Source organism: Moschus berezovskii, chromosome 1, assembly GCF_049115385.1.
Source record: "Moschus berezovskii isolate FMDL1 chromosome 1, NW_MosBer_1.0, whole genome shotgun sequence".
Classification (NCBI taxonomy): domain Eukaryota; kingdom Metazoa; phylum Chordata; class Mammalia; order Artiodactyla; family Moschidae; genus Moschus; species Moschus berezovskii.
Genome location: NC_142460.1, coordinates 17,257,009 through 17,276,597, shown reverse-complemented (window position 1 = coordinate 17,276,597; position 19,589 = coordinate 17,257,009).

The window sequence follows — 19,589 nt, the reverse complement described above, 5'->3', positions numbered from 1 at the left end:
GCCTCGCTGCCCCCCCCCCCCGCCACTAAATATTCCCTTGATTTTTTCTTTCATGGTATATGAGCCTCATGTCATTTAAAAAGTCATCCAAATTAAGCGTTACTCTTTTCTTTGAGGTTTTTTTTGTTTGTTTTGTTTTTTTCCTTTTGGCTGTGCTGGTTCTTTGCTGCTGCCATGCTTGGGCTTCTCATCGTGGTGGCTTCTCTTGATGCTGAGCACAGGCTCTAGTGAGCTGGCTTCAGTAGTTGTGCAGCATGGGTTTAGTTGCCCCATGGCATGTGGGATCTTCCTGGACCAGGGATCAAACCAGTGCCCCCTCATTGGCAGGCAGACTCCTAAGGACTGGACCACCAGGGAAATCCCTAAATTAAGCATTATAGTATTTGAAAGCAAAACAGAAAATATAGTGTAAATCTAATTATGACTCCCATGGGTAAGAGTCATTGTGTTTAGGCAGTTAACTCCAGGTTTCCAGTGTAGCCCTTGAGGTTCTTCCCAATGTCTTTCCAAAGATGCATCTCTCTGCTTTCTTTCATGTGTTTCGTATTTTTCCTTCCAGGTTCCTAGGAAATAACCTAGATGCCACGTACCTGATCTTTGTGCTCATATTCTAATCTCCAAGTAGAATGATTTTCTCCCTTTTTTCTTCTTTGTAACCTTCTCTCTTCACTTCTTCTGTAAAGCCTTCCTTATTTCACTGAGAGCTTTCATATATCAACTCTTACATATCACATCATATCATAATTGTATATCTATCTGTCTTTGAGGCAAGAATTTGTGTTTTCTTGCATATGGTTGGTACTTCATAACTATTTTGTGAATTAATCAATGATTTAAGATGGGCAAGAGTTGGAATTTTACAAGAATTGTTTTTTTATTCTTTATCAGTTTAATTATTAGAAAACATTGGCTTTTTTGTGGATTTTTTAAAAGTAGCGTTCCTAGCATGCAGAGGAAGGAAATAAAGAAAAAGGACAATGGCAAATGGACACCAGAAAAATGTGTGATTGCACCAATATTTGAAAAGACCGATTCACTGACTGGTGGTCTGCTGCATTTTCTTGATGACAGCATTTTAAGTGAAGTGGATCGGGATGATGACAGGTAATATCTACAACTTCTTTATTTTCTAGAGGAAGAAATAAGCACTGAATACTTCTTCTGGAAATAGAGCAGCATAATATAGTGTACAGGCCAAGCCAAGAGATTCCTCAACTATAGTGGACAAACACTGCTGGAAGATTAAAGTGAGGACCAGTGCCTTTGGCCAGAAATCGTTTCAGTAAATAGTCTCCTTGAAAGCTGAACTGTAGTGAATACATGTAAACAGCCCTGTAAGGAATATTTGCTGGGACAGACAATAGAAAACTAGATGGTAACTGAAGAGGAATGTGGAGTTCAAAGGAGTTTCTTGTTGTATGTTAAGATGGGAACTTTTAGAGTGTGTATGCTGTTAGAAATGAGCCAGCAGAGGATGTGCTTATTGAGTTTAATCTTTTTTGCATTTCCATTATTAGAAAGCTTATTGATTGTTTGACATTATCTTTAAACTATGACAGTAAACTAATTGTACATAATACTTCTGTTCATATATAGTTTTATGGTAAGGGCTTGTTTGTTGGTGCTGAAGTGTAATATTCCTATGTAACTGCATGTGTCGATGATTAGTTCAGTTAATTCTATCCTACGTAGATTTAAAAAAACTATATAATCATGAACTTACCGGCACTTAGGCTATACTGAATAGGATCTGTTCATTCCTTGGTGATTCTAGTTGATAGTAACATCGTGAGTAGCTATGATTTTGTAAGGTACTCTGAAACATTACATCATATCAGCTTCATAGCTGTTTATAGATTCCAAGGAAAAGGGAAAATTTCTGTTTATATTCAATAGAAAAAAAAAACTACTAAAAATCTTTCACAAATTATTAATTTTGGTTTATAAAGTTCTAAAGTAGACAAACTATGCTTCCCATAGTAAGAGTGTTATTAACACATATCGTGTGCTTAATAAGTGTATATCAGATTCATGAATAAACAGCAGAATGGTTGAATGAATGCCTGCTGATAAATTTCTTTACAAATGCAAGCCTTTAGTGAAAGTAGATTTCCAATATTGCCTACCTCTAAAGTCTTTTTATATTTTGAGAGACGTGTTAAGACTCACAAATTATTATTTATAGTTATAACTGGACATGGAATAATAATATAGATTCATTTGCCATCATATTACTTAAGAAGACTTATTTAAATATTACTTTCTCAGCATATTTTGGAACTGCAGTGTTGAAGCCAGATTTCCTGAGTTTGAACTCTGGGTCTGTTGGTGACCTGCTGTGTGGGCTTGGGCAACTTACTCAGCCTTTCAGTGCTCCATTTCTTCCTATGTAGAGGACCTAATGTATTACCCATCTACCAGAATGTTTGTGAGGATTAAAATGCTGTTAAGACATATAAAGTGCTTATAATAGTGCATAGCATTTGCAAAGGTAGTCCTCAGAAGGCTAATATCATGGTTGTTAAAAATGGGTTTCTTTCTTCAAAGGACTTAAGGAATACTTCCCAGATAGGCTTTATTGCTGTAAAACATAGTTCCTATTGAAAATGACAACTGCAAGAAATCCTGGTATACTGGCTCCCTTCACATAATGCAAGTAATGCTATGTTTTTCCTTTTCTTTGATCTAAATTCAATGCTTTATTATTATAAATATATTTTATTTGTCCTTTAATGTTTTAATCCTTTTATAAAAAAGTACTTACCAATGCAAATGCAAAGGTTTTATATAAAAAACAAAGTTTAGGTATTTGTATTTTTAAGTATTTAATATTAGCCTGAAAAGAATCATTTGCTTTTTTAGGCCTGCAAAGAAAACATCTAATGAAAATAACAGGGTAGAGTCAAAAAGTTAACTATAAAAAATATTTCCCTAGTAAAAAATACTTTGTAAAAGGAATAGTAGCAAAATATAAAATCTTCCTTTGTTGTAGAGACATATACTTTGACAACTTAATTTAGAAACACTACTGATAAGGTTATCCTTTTGATAAAAACATCTGTCCTCTTAAAAAGTGTGTTTTTGCTTTAATGAAGAGATATTTATCACCTTTGTACAATTAGTATGCTCTATAAATATTTTAAGGACATTATGAAATAGTATTATTTACGTGTAGGTCAAAGAACAGATTAATTCTGTGGATGACCTTGATGACTTAACTCAGTCATCTGAAACAGCTTCCGAGGATGGCGAGTTGCTTTACTGTAAGAAGTCCATGTTGCTAATTGAACAACTTGACATGGGGTGTAAAGGTAGGACTGCAGTGTAAATATAAATACAGTGCCTGTTTGTGTATGGTGTACTAGTAATATATGTACACCTTGTCTAGAGCCACGGATAAGTGATACTGCTATGCATCTCAGAAGTAGGTTCTGTATTAAAAGAACATGAAAGTGCGTGTATACTCTGAGCCACCAGCCTATGATCCTTCTCACTCACTGAACCTTCTGTTGACTCTTCTTTCCTGTGTCTTCACCCAAGGTCAGGTTAGCATCACTTTCCTCCTAGAATAACTGAAATAATCTCAGAACTTCTTTCCCTGCCGTTCTACCTCCCGGGACTTCAGTCCACACAGCAACTATAATTATTATCTATTTTTAAAAATTCAGATCTCATCATGTTACCCCTGTGCTTAAAGCCCAGGTGTTGCTTCTCTTTGCTTCATGGTTAAAGGTCATAATTGTCTAGCTTCATCTTGTTTTATTTTTTACCCTTCTTTCCACATGAATTTTAGAATCAGCGTGTCAATTTCCTAAAATGTCTGCTGGTCTTACGTTTTCGTTTTCATTCAGTTCAAAATACTTTGTAATTCTTCTTTTCATTACCTCTTTGATCCAAGGGTTATTTAGATCCGTGTGGTTTCGTTTCCAAATATTGAGAGTTTTCCAGAGATCCTTCTGTGCTCTTGCTTCTTATGATTTGATAGGTGCATCCAGAGGGACCCTGGGGCTAGGGCTGATTATTTCCTGCCTTGGAGGCAAGACGTTACTGACTACCTTGTTCGTTCTACTGTTCAGTTCAGTTCAGTTCAGTCGCTCAGTCGTGTCCGACTCTCCGCGACCCCATGAATCACAGCACGCCAGGCCTCCCTGTCCATCACCAACTCCCGGAGTTCACTCAAACTCATGTCCACAAAATCGGTGATGCCATCCAGCCATCTCATTCTCCGTCGTCCCCTTCTCCTCCCGCCCCCAACCTTTCCCAGCATCAGAGTCTTTTCCAGTGAGTCAACTCGTCTCATGAGGTGGCCAAAGTATTGGAGTTTCAGCTTTAGCATCAGTCCCTCCAATGAACATCCAGGATTGATATCCTTTAGAATGGACTGGTTGGATCTCCTTGCAGTATAAGGGACTCTCAAGAGTCTTCTCCAACACCACAGTTCAAAAGCATCGATTCTTCGGCGATCAGCTTTCTTCACAGTCCAACTCTCACATCCATACATGACCACGGGAAAAACCATTGCCTTGACTACACGGACCTTGGTCGGCAAAGTAATGTCTCTGCTTTTTAATATACTATCAAGGTTGGTCATAACTTTCCTTCCAAGGAGCAAGCGTCTTTTAATTTCATGGCTGCAATCAGCATCTGCAGTGATTTTGGAGCCCAAAAAAACAAAGTCTGACACTGTTTCCACTGTTTTTCCATCTATTTCCCATGAAGTGATGGGACCAGATGCCATGATCTTTGTTTTCTGAATGTTGAGCTTCAAGCCAACCTTTTCACTCTCCTCTTTCACTTTCATCAAGAGGCTTTTGAGTTCCTCTTCACTTTCTGCCAGAAGGGTAGTGTCATCTGCATATCTGAGGTTATTGATATTTCTCCCAGCAATCTTGATTCCAGCTTGTGCTTCTTCCAGCCCAGCGTTCCTCATGATGTACTCTGCATATAAGTTAAATAAGCAAGGTGACAATATACAACCTTGACGTACACCTTTTCCTATTTGGAACCAGTCTGTTGTTCCATGACTGGTTCTAACTGTTGCTTCCTGACCTGCATACAGGTTTCTCAAGAGGCAGGTCAGGTGGTCTGGGATTCCCATCTCTTTCAAAATGTTCCACAGTTTATTGTGATCCACACAGTCAAAGGCTTTGGCATCGTCAATGAAGCAGAAATAGATATTTTTCTGAAACTCTCTTGCTTTCTCCATGATCCAGCGGATGTTGGCAATTTGATCTCTGGTGCCTCTGCCTTTTCTAAAACCTGCTTGAACATCTGGGAGTTCACGGTTTACATACTGCTGAAGCCTGGCTTGGAGAATTTTGAGCATGACTTTACTAGCGTGTGAGATGAGTGCAATTGTGCGGTAGTTTGAGCATTCTTTGGCATTGCCTTTCTTTGGGATTGGAATGAAGACTGACCTCTTCCAGTCCTGTGGCCACTGCTGAGTTTTCCAAATCTGCTGGCATATTGAGTGCAGCACTTTCACAGCATCATCTTTCAAGACTTGAAATAGCTCAACTGGAATTCCATCACCTCCACTAGCTTTGTTCGTAGTGATGCTTTCTAAGGCCCACTTGACTTCACATTCCAAGATGTCTGGCTCTAGGTCAGTGATCACGTTATTGTGACTATCTTGGTCGTGAAGATCTTTTTTGTACAGTTCTTCTGTGTATTCCTGCCACCTCTTCTTAATATCTTCTGCTTCTGTTAGGTCCATATCATTTCTGTCCTTTATCGAGCCCATCTTTGCATGAAAAGTTCCCTTGGAATCTCTAATTTTCTTGAAGAGGTCTCTTGTTTTTCCTATTCTGTTGTTTTCCTCTATTTCTTTGCATTGATCACTGAGGAAGGCTTTCTTATCTCTCCTTGCTATTCTTTGGAACTCTGCATTCAGATGCTTATATCTTTCCTTTTCTCCTTTGCTTTTCGCCTCTCTTCTTTTTACAGCTATTTGTAAGGCCTCCTCAGACAGCCATTTCGCTCTTTTGCATTTCTTTTCCATGGGGATGGTCTTGGTCCCTGTCTCCTGTACAATGTCACGAACCTCCGTCCAGAGTTCATCAGGCACTCTATCAATCAGATCTAGTCCCTTAAATCTATTTCTCACTTCCACTGCATAATCATAATTGATTTGATTGAGGTCATATCTGAATGGTCTAGTGGTTTTCCCTACTTTCTTCAATTTAAGTCTGAACTTCGCAATAAGGAGTTCATGATCTGAGCCACAGTCAGCTCCTGGTCTTGCTTTCGCTAACTGTATACAGCTTCTCCATCTTTGGTTGCAAAGAATATAATCAATCTGATTTCGGTGTTGACCATCTGGTGATGTCCATGTGTAGAGTCTTCTCTTGTGTTGTTGGAAGAGGGTGTTTGCTATGACCAGTGCATTCTCTTGACAAAACTCTATTAGCCTTTGCCCTGCTTCATTCCGTGCTCCAAGGCCAAATTTGCCAGTTACTCCAGGTTTTTCTTGACTTCCTACTTTTGCATTCCAGTCCCCTAGAATGAAAAGGACATCTTTTTTGGGTGTTAGTTCTAAAAGGTCTTGTAGGTCTTCATAGAACCGATTAACTTCGGCTTCTTCAGCATTACTGGTTGGGGCATAGGCCTGGATTACTGTAATATTGAATGGTTTGCTTTGGAAACGAACAGAAATCATCCTGTCGTTTTAAAGATTGCATCCAAGTACTGCATTTCGGACTCTTTTGTTGACCATGATGGCTACTCCATTTCTTCTAAGGGATTCCTGCCCACAGTAGTAGATATAATGGTCATCCGAGTTAAATTCACCCATTCCAGTCCATTTTAATTCACTGATTCCTAGAATGTCGACGTTCACTCTTGCCATCTCCTGTTTGACCACATCCAATTTCTCTTGATTCATGGACCTAACATTCCAGGTTCCTATGCAATATTGCTCTTTACAGCACCGGACCTTGTTTCTATCATTGGTCACATCCACAACTGGGTATTGGTTTTTCTTTTGCTCCATCACTTTATTCCTTCTATAGTTATTTCTCCACTGAGCTCCAGTAGCATACTGGGCACCTACTGACCTGGGGAATTCCTCATTCAGTATCCTATCATTTTGCCCTTTGTTACTGTTCATGGGGTTCTCAAGGCAAGTATACTGAAGTGGTTTGCCATTCCCTTCTCCAGGGGACCACATTCGGCTGTGGTCCATGTGATTAGATCAGCTAGTTTCCTGTGATTATGATTTCAGTTTGTCTGCCCTCTGGTGCCCCCTAGCAATACCTACCGTCTTATTTGGGTTTCTCTTACCTTGGTCGTGGAAAATCTCTTCACAGCCGCTCCAGCAAAGTGCAGCCGCCATACCTTACCTTGGACGAGGGGTATCTCCTCAAGGCCGCCCCTCCTGACCTTGAACGCGGAGTAGCTCCTCTCGGCCCTCCTGCGCCCGCGCAGCCACCGCCTGTTGGACGTGGGGTAGCTCCTCTCGGCCGCCGGCCCTGGCCTCAGGCGTGGGGTAGCTCCTCACGGCCGCACCTCTTTGCGTGGTTCGTTGCTCCCGGGCCTGGCGTCTCTCGCGTCGCGTCTGCGCCGCCGGGGCCGGCGTCTCTCGCGTCGCGTCTGCGCCGCCGGGGCCGGCGTCTCTCGCGTCGCGTCTGCGAGAGACGCCGGCCCCGGCGGCGCAGACGCGACGCGAGAGACGCCGTTCTACTGTAAGGAGATGTTTTTCCAGCCCAGCTCATGAGAATAGATAGAATTCCTGGGACTAAGTGAGCACCAGGCACAGGTTCCTGTAGTCTTTTCAGATGGTCTCAGGTGGTTTCCCCCCAATGGGCGCTGTTCGCTCCTCTGCTGAATACCCGAGGGGCTCCTCCTCAGATCTCCAGGGTCTTTTTTTCTGTTCCACTCTCTCCTCTCCGCGGTTCTGATCTGTGATCTCTGCCCACTTTGGTTTCACCAGACTGTCAGCTTCATCACCTCCTGTCAGGGAGTCTGGCTGACTCAGCTTCTGTTCCTTCTCCCCGTGTTGGGGCCTGGAAATTCTCTCCAGGCAGTGAGCTGGAGCGTTCCTTAGGTTAACCTCCTGTGTTTCCAGGATCATTGTCCTTCAGTCCCTGAAGTCCTTTGTCGTGAAAATCATTGTTTAATGTCTTTTGTCGGCGTTGTGTTTGCTCGCTGCACTCAGGAAGGTAAATCGGTAGCTGTTCCCTCTGTCTTGGTTAGAAACATATGGCAGCTGGAGACTGTCCACAGGGTTGTTCCTCCTGCTCCGCTTACTACTTCCTGCTCCTCCTTCATTTCTCAGTGTGACATCTCTTCCCCAGGGAAATCTTTCCTGGACCCAGTCTGTCAAGTTCTGTTTTGTGATCATAGAACTCTCTTTTCTTGGAGTATCCTTCTGAGTTCATAATTATTTTATTTATCTTTCTCTTCTACTAGACTTCAAGGTAAACAAGAGCCAGGGGCGTCTGTTTATCTGCAGAGCTTAGAATAATGTCTTCCACATTATAGACACTTAATGCTTGTTCAGTGCGTGGGTGCGTGAACGTGAAAGGCACAGTCCTTTATACTAAAATTACTCACATAATTTTTTTGGTTTGTTTTTCTCTTTGTTTTCTTCATCATGTAGATTATGTTAGCTTGTTGAAAATCCAGGATACAGTTCTTTCATATGAAAGATTCAGTTCAGTTCAGTTCAGTTCAGTTCAGTCGCTCAGTCGTGGTTAGTAGAACTTAAAAAAGGCCACTGTGGACTGCTTAGAGGAAAGATTAAAAAAATGGAAAGTAAGGTTAGTGGGCTACAGAAAGAGCGGTCAGAAACAAAAGAAGTGAAATCATAGAGCATCAGAAAGTGGAGTGGGAACGAGAGCTCGGCAGCCTGAGGTACTGTACATCTCGCTTTTAAAGAAATAGTTGAACTGTTACTTACTTTAATACTGCAGCGACATAGATGTGTTATAATTACTAATTTGCCCTCTGGGATTTTACAGGGGAGAAAACGTCATTAGTATCGTGGAGTGTGATTTTCTTGGAAATAGTATAGCAAGTTCTTCACAGTGAATGCTTCTAATAACTTAACGTATAATTTTCAAAATCATCATTTTCATGTCCATACCGAAGTCCACCATAATGGAAACCTTATTAATTATTTAGCAAATTGATTTTCAGTTGTTTTTCACTTTTCTGTATTATAGTGAGTACTACAAGAAACGTTTTTTCTATAAATTCATTTCAAACTTTCTAATTATTTTGAATGCATTTTCTTTAATAATATCGTATTATTTGGTCAAAGTATGAGAACTTAAAAAGGTCTTTGATCTATATTTCTAAACTACTCTTAAAGAAGTTTATATTACTTTACATTCTCACACACAGATGTATAGAGTAGTCATTTTTCTCAAGACAGAAAAAAAAAAAGTTTATGCAGTTTTATTCTTAACCCTCTGCATGAAAACTGTGAGAATTATTAAGTGTTTCTCGTTATATTTTCCCCTATATTACTATTTTAAACATTATGCAGAGGGAATGAAAGTTATTGCATCAGGGAATAATCTCGTGATTTTCTAAGAAGAACTGTATAAATTTTGCAGATTCACCTTAAAGCAAGAAGAAGAGCATTAAGAGATGCTGATATGTTGTATGAAAAAATTAGGGAGCAGTTAAGAAGAAAAGAAGACCAATATAGTAAAGAAGTTGAAATGAAACAGAAACTTTAACTCACTCTCAGAGCACTCGAAATGGAACTGAAGACTGTGGAGTATCCCTTTAATTTAATATGTTTTATTTAGGTTTCTTTTTTAAAATTTTTATTTAATAAATGGTACAAAGCACAATGCCAAAATCATTAACAGTTAAAATTTCACCAAATGAAAAAATGCTATAGAGTACACAGTTGTAAAAAGCTACATTAAGTTATTTTACAACTGCCTCAAGCTGCAAAAAGAAAAAAACCCAGTGCCATACCTAAGTTATCCCTCTCTCAAAACAGTGCCATTTTTGTTATAAACTATGAGCACCCCATCAAAAGACGGGAACTGCTTTTGTTAATTCATATATATACGTATGACTGTATCACTTTATTATACACCTAAAACAAACACAACACTGTAAATAAAATATAGTACACTATAAAATAAAAATAAGTAACAGACCTTTGGGGCTTCATACCGAGTTAGAGTTCCTATCAGAGGGATAACAGCACCACAGCCGCACTGAATCCTCATGAAGGAGGCACACGAATGACTGGATTACAAGAGTTACAGGAATGAGAGCTGCTCACTTCCCAGAAACTACAGCTCACAGAAAACCAACAAAGGCACGAGATACAGACCATTTACTTATGAATGTGTGAAACTCAAGAAAGTCCACATTATTCCTACAACATGTTGAAAGTGCTTCAGAATTCACACAATACTAATTTTCTTTTGGTTCTGGTTAAATTATATATACCAGTTTATAACAAATGGTAAAATCTGTAACTCTGTTCAAAGTTTTAAAAGATTACTTAAGAATAGTTCCTTGTATTTCTCTGCCACCTTTATAGTTCTGGTTTCTCATTTATTAATTAGTAAATTCAGCATGCAGGTTCTATCCCAGGCTAATTTAGACACTTCTGGAAGGAACGGCCTCTTAAATCCACAGAGTGTTGAGGTGGGCAGCCCCCAACCACGACAGATTCGTTTCACATATGATAATGTCCATGTTTCAATCCATTCTCCCAAATTATCCCACCCTCGCCATCTCCCACAGAGTCCAAAAGACTGCTCCACACATCTGTGTCTCTGCTGTTGTCTTGTATACAGGGTTATCATTAACCTCTTGCTATATTCCATATATATGTATTAATATACTGTATTGGTGTTTTTCTTTCTGACTTACTTCACTCTGTATAATAGGCTCCAGTTTCATCCACCGCATTAGAACTAATTCAAATGTATTCTTTTTAATTGCTGATTAGTACTCCATTGTATAAATGTACCACAGCTTTCTTATCCATTCATCTGCAGATGGATATCTAGGTTGCTTCCATGTCCTGGCTATAATAAACACTGCTGCAATGAACATTGGAGTACATGTGTCTCTTTCAATTCTGGTTTCCTCGGTATGTATGCCCAGCAGTGGGATTTCTGTGGGATGCCCAGCAGTGGGATCTCCACACTGTTCTCCATAGTGGTTGTACTAGTTTGCATTCCCACCAACAGTGTAAGAGGGTTCCCTTTTCTCCACACCCTCTCCAGCATTTATTGCTTGCAGACTTTTGGATAGCAGCCATGCTGACTGGCGTGAAATGGTACCTCATTGTGGTTTTAATTTGCATTTCTCTGATGATGAGTGATGTTGAGCATCTTTTCATGTGTTTGTTAGCCATCTTTATGTCTTCTTTGGAGAAATGTCTGTTTAGTTCTTTGGCCCATTTTTTTGATTGGGTCGTTTATTTTTCTGGAATTGAGCTGCAGGAGTTGCTTGTATATTTTTGAGATTAATCCTTTATCAGTTAATTCAATTGCTATTATTTTCTCCCATTCTGAAGGCTGTCTTTTCACCTTGCTTATAGTTTCCTTTGCTGTTCAGAAGCTTTTGATTTTAATTAGATCCCATTTGTTTATTTTTGCTTTTATTTCCAATATTCTGGGAGGTGGGTCATGGAGGATCCTGCTGTGCTTTATGTCGTAGAGTGTTTTGCCCATGTTCTCCTCTAGGAGTTTTATAGTTTTTAGTCTTACATTTAGATCTTTAATCCATTTTGAGTTAATTTTTGTGTATGGTGTTAGGGAGTGTTCTAGTTTCATTCTTTTACAAGTGGTTGACCAGTTTTCCCAGCACCATTTGTTAAAGAGATTGTCTTTTCTCCATTGAATATTTTTGCCTCCCTTATCAAAGATAAGGTGTCAATAGGTGCATGGATTTATCTCTGGGCTTTCTATTTGGTTCCATCGATCTATATTTCTGTCTCTATGCCAGTACCATACTGTCTTGGTGACTGTGGCTTTGTAGTAGAGCCTGAAGTCCGGCAGGTTGATTCCCCCAGTTCCATTTTTCTTTCTCAAGATTGCTTTGGCTATGCGAGGTTTTTTGTATTTCCATACAAATTGTGAAATTATTTGTTCTAGCTCTGTGAAAAACACCGTTGGTAGCTTGATAGTGATTGCATTGAACTTATAAATTACTTTGGGTAGTATACTCATTTTTACAATATTTATTCTTCCAATCCATGAACACAGTATATTTCTCCATCTATTAGTGTCCTCTCCGATTTCTTTCACCAATGTTTTATAGTTTTCTATATATAGGTCTTTTGTTTCTTTAGGTAGATATATTCCTAAGTATTTTATTCTTTTCGTTGCAACGGTGAATGGAATTGTTTTTTTAATTTCTCTATTTTCTCATTATTAGTGTATAGGAATGCAAGGGATTTCTCTGTGTTGATTTTATATCCTACAACTTTACTATATTCATTGATTAGCTCTAGTAGTTTTCTGGTAGAGTCTTTAGGGTTTTCTGTGTAGAGGATCATGTCATCTGCAAACAGTGAGAGTTTTACTTCTTCGTTTCCAATTTGAATTCCTTTTATGTCTTTTTCTGCTCTGACTGCTGTGGCCAAAACTTCCAAAACTATGTTGAATAGTAGTGGTGAGAGTGGGCACCCTTGCCTTGTTCCTGACTTTAGGGGAAACACTTTCAGTTTTTCACCATTGAGGATAATGTTTGCTGTGGGTTTGCTATATATAGCTTTTATTACGTTGAGGAATGTTCCTTTTATTCCCGCCTTCTGGAGGGTTTTGATCATGAATGGATGTTGAATTTTGTCAAAGGCTTTCTCTGCATCTATTGAAATAATCACATGGTTTTTATTTTTCAATTTATTAATGTGGTATATTACATTGATTGATTTGCAGATATTGAAGAATCCTTGCATCCCTGGGATAAAGGCCACTTGGTCATGATGTATGATGTTTTAAATGTGTTGTTAGACTCTGATTGCTAGAATTTTGTTAAGGATTTTTGCATCTATGTTCATCAGTGATATTGGCCTGAAGTTCTCTTTTTTTGTGGCATCATTGTTAGTTCAGTTCAGTTCAGTTCAGTTCAGTCGCTCAGTCGTGTCCGACTCTCTGCGACCCCAAGAACCACAGCACACCAGGCCTCCCTGTCCATCACCAACTCCCGGAGTTCACTCAAACTCATGTCCAAAGAGTCGGTGATGCCATCCAGCCATCTCATTCTCCGTCGTCCCCTTCTCCTCCCGCCCCCAACCTTTCCCAGCATCAGAGTCTTTTCCAGTGAGTAAACTCGTCGCATGAGGTGGCCAAAGTATTGCAGTTTCAGCTTTAGCATCAGTCTCTCTAATGAACATCCAGGATTGATCTCCTTTAGAATCGACTGGTTGGATCTCCTTGCAGTATAAGGGACTCTCAAGAGTCTTCTCCAACACCACAGTTCAAAAGCATCGATTCTTCAGCGATCAGCCTTCTTCACAGTCCAACTCTCACATCCATACATGACCACGGGAAAAACCATTGCCTTGACTAGACGGACCTTGGTTGGCAAAGTAATGTCTCTGCTTTTTAAGATACTATTAAGGTTGGTCATAACTTTCCTTCCAAGGAGCAAGCGTCTTTTAATTTCATGGCTGCAATCAGCATCTGCAGTGATTTTGGAGCCCAAAAAAACAAAGTCTGACACTGTTTCCACTGTTTTTCCATCTATTTCCCATGAAGTGATGGGACCAGATGCCGTGATCTTTGTTTTCTGAATGTTTAGCTTCAAGCCAACCTTTTCACTCTCCTCTTTCACTTTCATCAAGAGGCTTTTGAGTTCCTCTTCACTTTCTGCCAGAAGGGTAGTGTCATCTGCATATCTGAGGTTATTGATATTTCTCTCAGCAATCTTGATTCCAGCTTGTGCTTCTTCCAGCCCAGCGTTCCTCATGATGTACTCTGCATATAAGTTAAATAAGCAAGGTGACAATATACAACCTTGATGTACACCTTTTCCTATTTGGAACCAGTCTGTTGTTCCATGTCCAGTTCTAACTGTTGCTTCCTGACCTGCATACAGGATTCTCAAGAGACAGGTCAGGTGGTCTGGGATTCCCATCTCTTTCAGAATGTTCCACAGTTTATTGTGATCGACACAGTCAAAGGCTTTGGCATAGTCAATGAAGCAGAAATAGATGTTTTTCTGAAACTCTCTTGCTTTCTCCATGATCCAGCGGATGTTGGCAATTTGATCTCTGGTGCCTCTGCTTTTCTAAAACCTGCCTGAACATCTGGGGGTTCACGGTTTACATACTGCTGAAGCCTGGCTTGGAGAATTTTGAGCATGACTTTACTAGCGTGTGAGATGAGTGCAATTGTGCGGTAGTTTGAGCATTCTTTGGCATTGCCTTTCTTTGGGATTGGAATGAAGACTGACCTCTTCCAGTCCTGTGGCCAGCGCTGAGTTTTCCAAATCTGCTGGCATATTGAGTGCAGCACTTTCACAGCATCATCTTTCAAGACTTGAAATAGCTCAACTGGAAATCCATCACCTTCACTAGCTTTGTTCGTCGTGATGCTTTCTAAGGTCCACTTGACTTCACATTCCAAGATGTCTGGCTCTAGGTCAGTGATCACGTTATCGTGACTATCTTGGTCGTGAAGATCTTTTTTGTACAGTTCTTCTGTGTATTCCTGCCACCTCTTCTTAATATCTTCTGCTTCTGTTAGGTCCATACCATTTCTGTCCTTTATCGAGCCCATCTTTGCATGAAATGTTCCCTTGGAATCTCTAATTTTCTTGAAGAGGTCTCTTGTTTTTCCTATTCTGTTGTTTTTCTCTATTTCTTTGCATTGATCACTGAGGAAGTCTTTCTTATCTCTCCTTGCTATTCTTTGGAACTCTGCATTCAGATGCTTATATCTTTCCTTTTCTCCTTTGCTTTTCGCCTCTCTTCTTTTCACAGCTATTTGTAAGGCCTCCTCAGACAGCCATTTCGCTCTTTTGCATTTCTTTTCCATGGGGATGGTCTTGGTCCCTGTCTCCTGTACAATGTCACGAACCTCCGTCCAGAGTTCATCAGGCACTCTATCTATCTAATCTAGTCCCTTAAATCTATTTCTCACTTCCACTGTATAATCATAAGGGATTTGATTGAGGTCATATCTGAATTGACTAGTGGTTTTCCCTACTTTCTTCAATTTAAGTCTGAATTTCGCAATAAGGAGTTCATGATCTGAACCACAGTCAGCTCCTGGTCTTGTTTTCGCTAACTGTATACAGCTTCTCCATCTTTGGTTGAAAAGAACATAATCAACCTGATTTCGGTGTTGACCATCTGGTGATGTCCATGTGTAGAGTCTTCTCTTGTGTTGTTGGAAGTGGGTGTTTGCAATGACCAGTGCATTCTCTTGACAAAACTCTATTAGCCTTTGCCCTGCTTCATTCCGTTCTCCAAGGCCAAATTTGCCAGTTACTCCAGGTGTTTCTTGACTTCCTACTTTTGCATTCCAGTCCCCTATAATGAAAAGGACATCTTTTTTGGGTGTTAGTTCTAAAAGGTCTTGTAGGTCTTCATAGAACCGATTAACTTCGGTATTGAATGGTTTGCCTTGGAAACGAACAGAAATCATTCTGTCGTTTTTAAGATTACATCCGAGTACTGCATTTCAGACTGTTTTGTTGACCATGATGGCTACTCCATTTCTTCTAAGGGATTCCTGCCCACAGTAGTAGATATAATGGTCATCCGAGTTAAATTCACCCATTCCAGTCCATTTTAATTCACTGATTCCTAGAATGTCGACGTTCACTCTTGCCATCTCCTGTTTGACCACTTCCAATTTGCCTTGATTCATGGACCTAACATTCCAGGTTCCTATGCAATATTGTTCTTTACAGCACCGGACCTTGCTTCTATCACTGGTCACATCCACAACTGTGTATTGGTTTTGCTTTTGCTCCATCCCTTTATTCCTTCTATAGTTATTTCTCCACTGAGCTCCAGTAGCATACTGGGCACCTGCCGACCTGGGGAATTCCTCATTCAGTATCCTATCATTTTGCCCTTTGTTACTGTTCATGGGGTTCTCAAGGCAAGTATACTGAAGTGGTTTGCCATTCCCTTCTCCAGTGGACCACATTCGGCTGTGGTCCATGTGATTAGATGGGCTAGTTTCCTGTGATTATGATTTCAGTGTGTCTGCCCTCTGATGCCCCCTATCAATACTTACCGTCTTATTTAGGTTTCTCTTACCTTGGTCGTGGAAAATCTGTTCACAGCCGCTCCAGCAAAGTGCAGCCGCTGTACTTTACCTTGGATGAGGGGTATCTCCTCAAGGCCGCCCCTCCTGACCTTGAATGCGGAGTAGCTCCTCTCGGCCCTCCTGCGCCCCCGCAGCCACCGCCTGTTGGACGTGGGGTAGCTCCTCTTGGCTGCCGGCCCTGGCGTCAGGCGTGGGGTAGCTCCTCTCGGCCGCGCCTCTTTGCGTGGTTCGTTGCGCCGGGGCCGGCGTCTCTCGCGTGGCGTCTGCGCCGCCGGGGCCGGCGTCTCTCGCGTCGCGTCTGCGCCGCTGGGGCCGGCGTCTCTCGCGCCATCTTTGTTAGGTTTGGCTATTAGGGTGATGGTGGCCTCATAGAATGAGTTAGAAAGCTTACCCTCCTCTGCAATTTTCTGCAAGAGTTTGAGTAGGATAGGTGTTAGCTCTTCTCTAAATTTTTGGTAGAATTCAGCTGTGAAGCCGTCTGGACCTGGGCTTTTGTTTGCTGGAAGATTTCTGATTACAGTTTCAATTTCCATGCTTGTGATGGGTCTGTTAAGATTTTCTATATTTCCTGGTTCAGTTTTGGAAAGTTACACTTTTCTAAGAATTTGTCCATTTCTTGCAAGTTGTCCATTTTATTGGCATATAATTGCTGATAGTATTCTCTAATAATCCTTTGTATTTCTGTGTTGTCTGTTGTGATCTCTCCCTTTTCATTTCTAATTTTATTGATTTGTTTTTCTCCCTCTGTTTCTTGATGAGTCTGGCTAGTGGTCTGTCCATTTTATTTACCCTCTCAAAGAACCAGCTTTTGGCTTTGCTGATTTTTGCTATGGTCTCTTTTGTTTGTTTTGTATTTATTTCTGCCCTAATTTTTAAGATCTCTTTCCTTCTACTGACCCTAGGGTTCTTCATTTCTTCCTTTTCTAGTTGCTTTAGGTGTAGAGTTAGGTTATTTAGTTGGCTTTTTTGTTGTTTCTTGAGGTATGCCTGTATTGCTATGAACCTTCCCCTTAGCACTGCTTTTACAGTGTCCCACAGGTTTTGCGTTGTTGTGTTTTCATTCATTTCTATGCATATTTTGATTTCTTTATTTCCTCAATGATTTGTTCGTTATTCAGCCTCCATATGTTGGAATTTTTAATAGTTTTTCTCCTGTAATTGAGACCTAGTCTTACTGCATTGTGGTCAGAAAAGATGCTTGGAATGATTTCAATTTTTTTTGAATTTACCAAGGCTAGATTTATGGCCCAGGATGTGATCTATCCTGGAGAAGGTTCCGTGTGCGCTTGAGAAGAAGGTGAAATTCATTGTTTTGTGGTGAAATGTCCTATAGAGATCTATTAGGTCTAACTGGTCTATTGTATCGTTTAACTTTTGCGTTTCCTTATTAATTCTCTGTTTAGTTGATCTATCCATAGGCCTGAGTGGGGTATTAAAGTCTCCCACTATTATTGTGTTATTGTTGATTTCCCCTTTCATACTTGTTAGCATTAGTCTTACATATTGTGGTGCTCCTATGTTGGGTGCATATATATTTATAATTGTTATATCTTCTTCTTGGATTGAGCCTTTGATCATTATGTAGTGTCCTTCATTGTCTCTTTTCACAGCCTTTGTCTTAAAGTCTATTTTATCAGATATGAGTACTGCTACTCCTGCTTTCTTTTGGTCTCTATTTGTGTGGAATATCTTTTTCCAGCCCTTCACTTTCAATCTGTATGTGTCCCTCGTTTTGAGGTGGGTCTCTTGTAGACAACATATATAGGGGTCTTGTTTTTGTATCCATTCAGCCAGTCTTTGTCTTTTGGTTGGTGCGTTCAACCCATTTACATTTAAGGTAATTATTGATAAAAGTGACCCTGTTGCCATTTTCTTTATTGTTTTGGGTTCAAGTTTATACACTCATTCTGTGTTTCCTGTCTAGAGAAGGTCCTTTAGCATTTGTTGGAGAGCTGGTTTGGTGATGCTGAATTCTCTCAGCTTTTGCCTGTCTGTAAAGCTTTTGATTTCTCCTTCATATTTGAATGAGATCCTTGCTGGGTACAGTAATCTGGGCTGTAGGTTATTTTCTTTCATCACTTTAAGTATGCCCTGCCATTCCCTCCTGGCCTGAAGAGTTTCTATTGAAAGGTCAGCTATTATCCTTATGGGGATCCCCTTGTGTGTTATTTGTTGCTTTTCCCTTGTTGCTTTTAATATTTGTTCTTTGTGTTTGATCTTTGTTAATTCGATTAATATGTGTCTTGGGGTATTTCGCCTTGGGTTTATCCTGTTTGGGACTCTCTGGGATTCTTGGACTTGGGTGATTATTTCCTTCCCCATCTTAGGGGAATTTTCAACTATTATCTCCTCAAATATTTTCTCATGGTCTTTCTTCTTGTCTTCTTCTTCTGGGACTCCTGTGATTCGGATGTTGGGGTGTTTAAAATTGTCCTCTCCTCAGAGAAATAAAACACCACGAGATGCCACTTCATACTTGCTAGGATGGCTGTACTCACAGCGACAAGTAATGACTAGTGTTGACAGGAATGTATAGAAATTGGAACGTTTTACATACTGTGCATAAAAATATAAAATGATGCAGCCATGCTGGAAAACAGTATGGCAGGTGCTCAAAAGGTTAAACAGAGTTGCTGTGCAATACAGCAATTCTATTCATAACTGTATTCCCAAAAGAAATGAAAAAATATATTCACATGAAAACCTAGACATAAATGTTCACAGCAACATTACTGACATAAGCAAAAAGTAGACCCCCGCCCGCAAAGGTCCATCAGAATGAATGGATAAATAAAATGTGGTACACCCATACAATAGAATATTACTGAGCAACAAAAAGCAAGGAAACACTGATACATGTTAGATGGACCTTGAAACTATTATGCTAAATGAAAGAAGGCCGTCACAAAGGATCCCATACTGTGTGATTCATTGACACAAAATGTCCAGAAAAGGGACATCTACACAGTCAGGGAGTAGAGTCATGCTTCCCTCAGGCTGGGAAGATCAGGCAGGGAAAACTGACACAGAGTGATTACGAAAAGCTGTCAGGTTTCTTTGGAGGGTGATGAAAATGTTCTAACGTGGTAATGCCTGTTCAACTCTTTAAACACAGCAGCTACTGAACTGTAGAGTTTAAATGAATGAACCTCATGGTATGTTCATTAGATTTCAACAAACCTGTCACCGAAAACAACGGATGATTTGGGGTCATTAATGCTGTCCTGCTCAGCTTCAGACCACCAGCCAGGGTTCAAGACAGAGAGAGTCAAGAGTGTGCCCTTTTTATCTAAAAATGGTATAGGGAAAAGCTGTCTTTTTCAATAATGTCCAACCTAAAAAATTAGTAGACAAATCTGTGTTTCACTGCTCAAA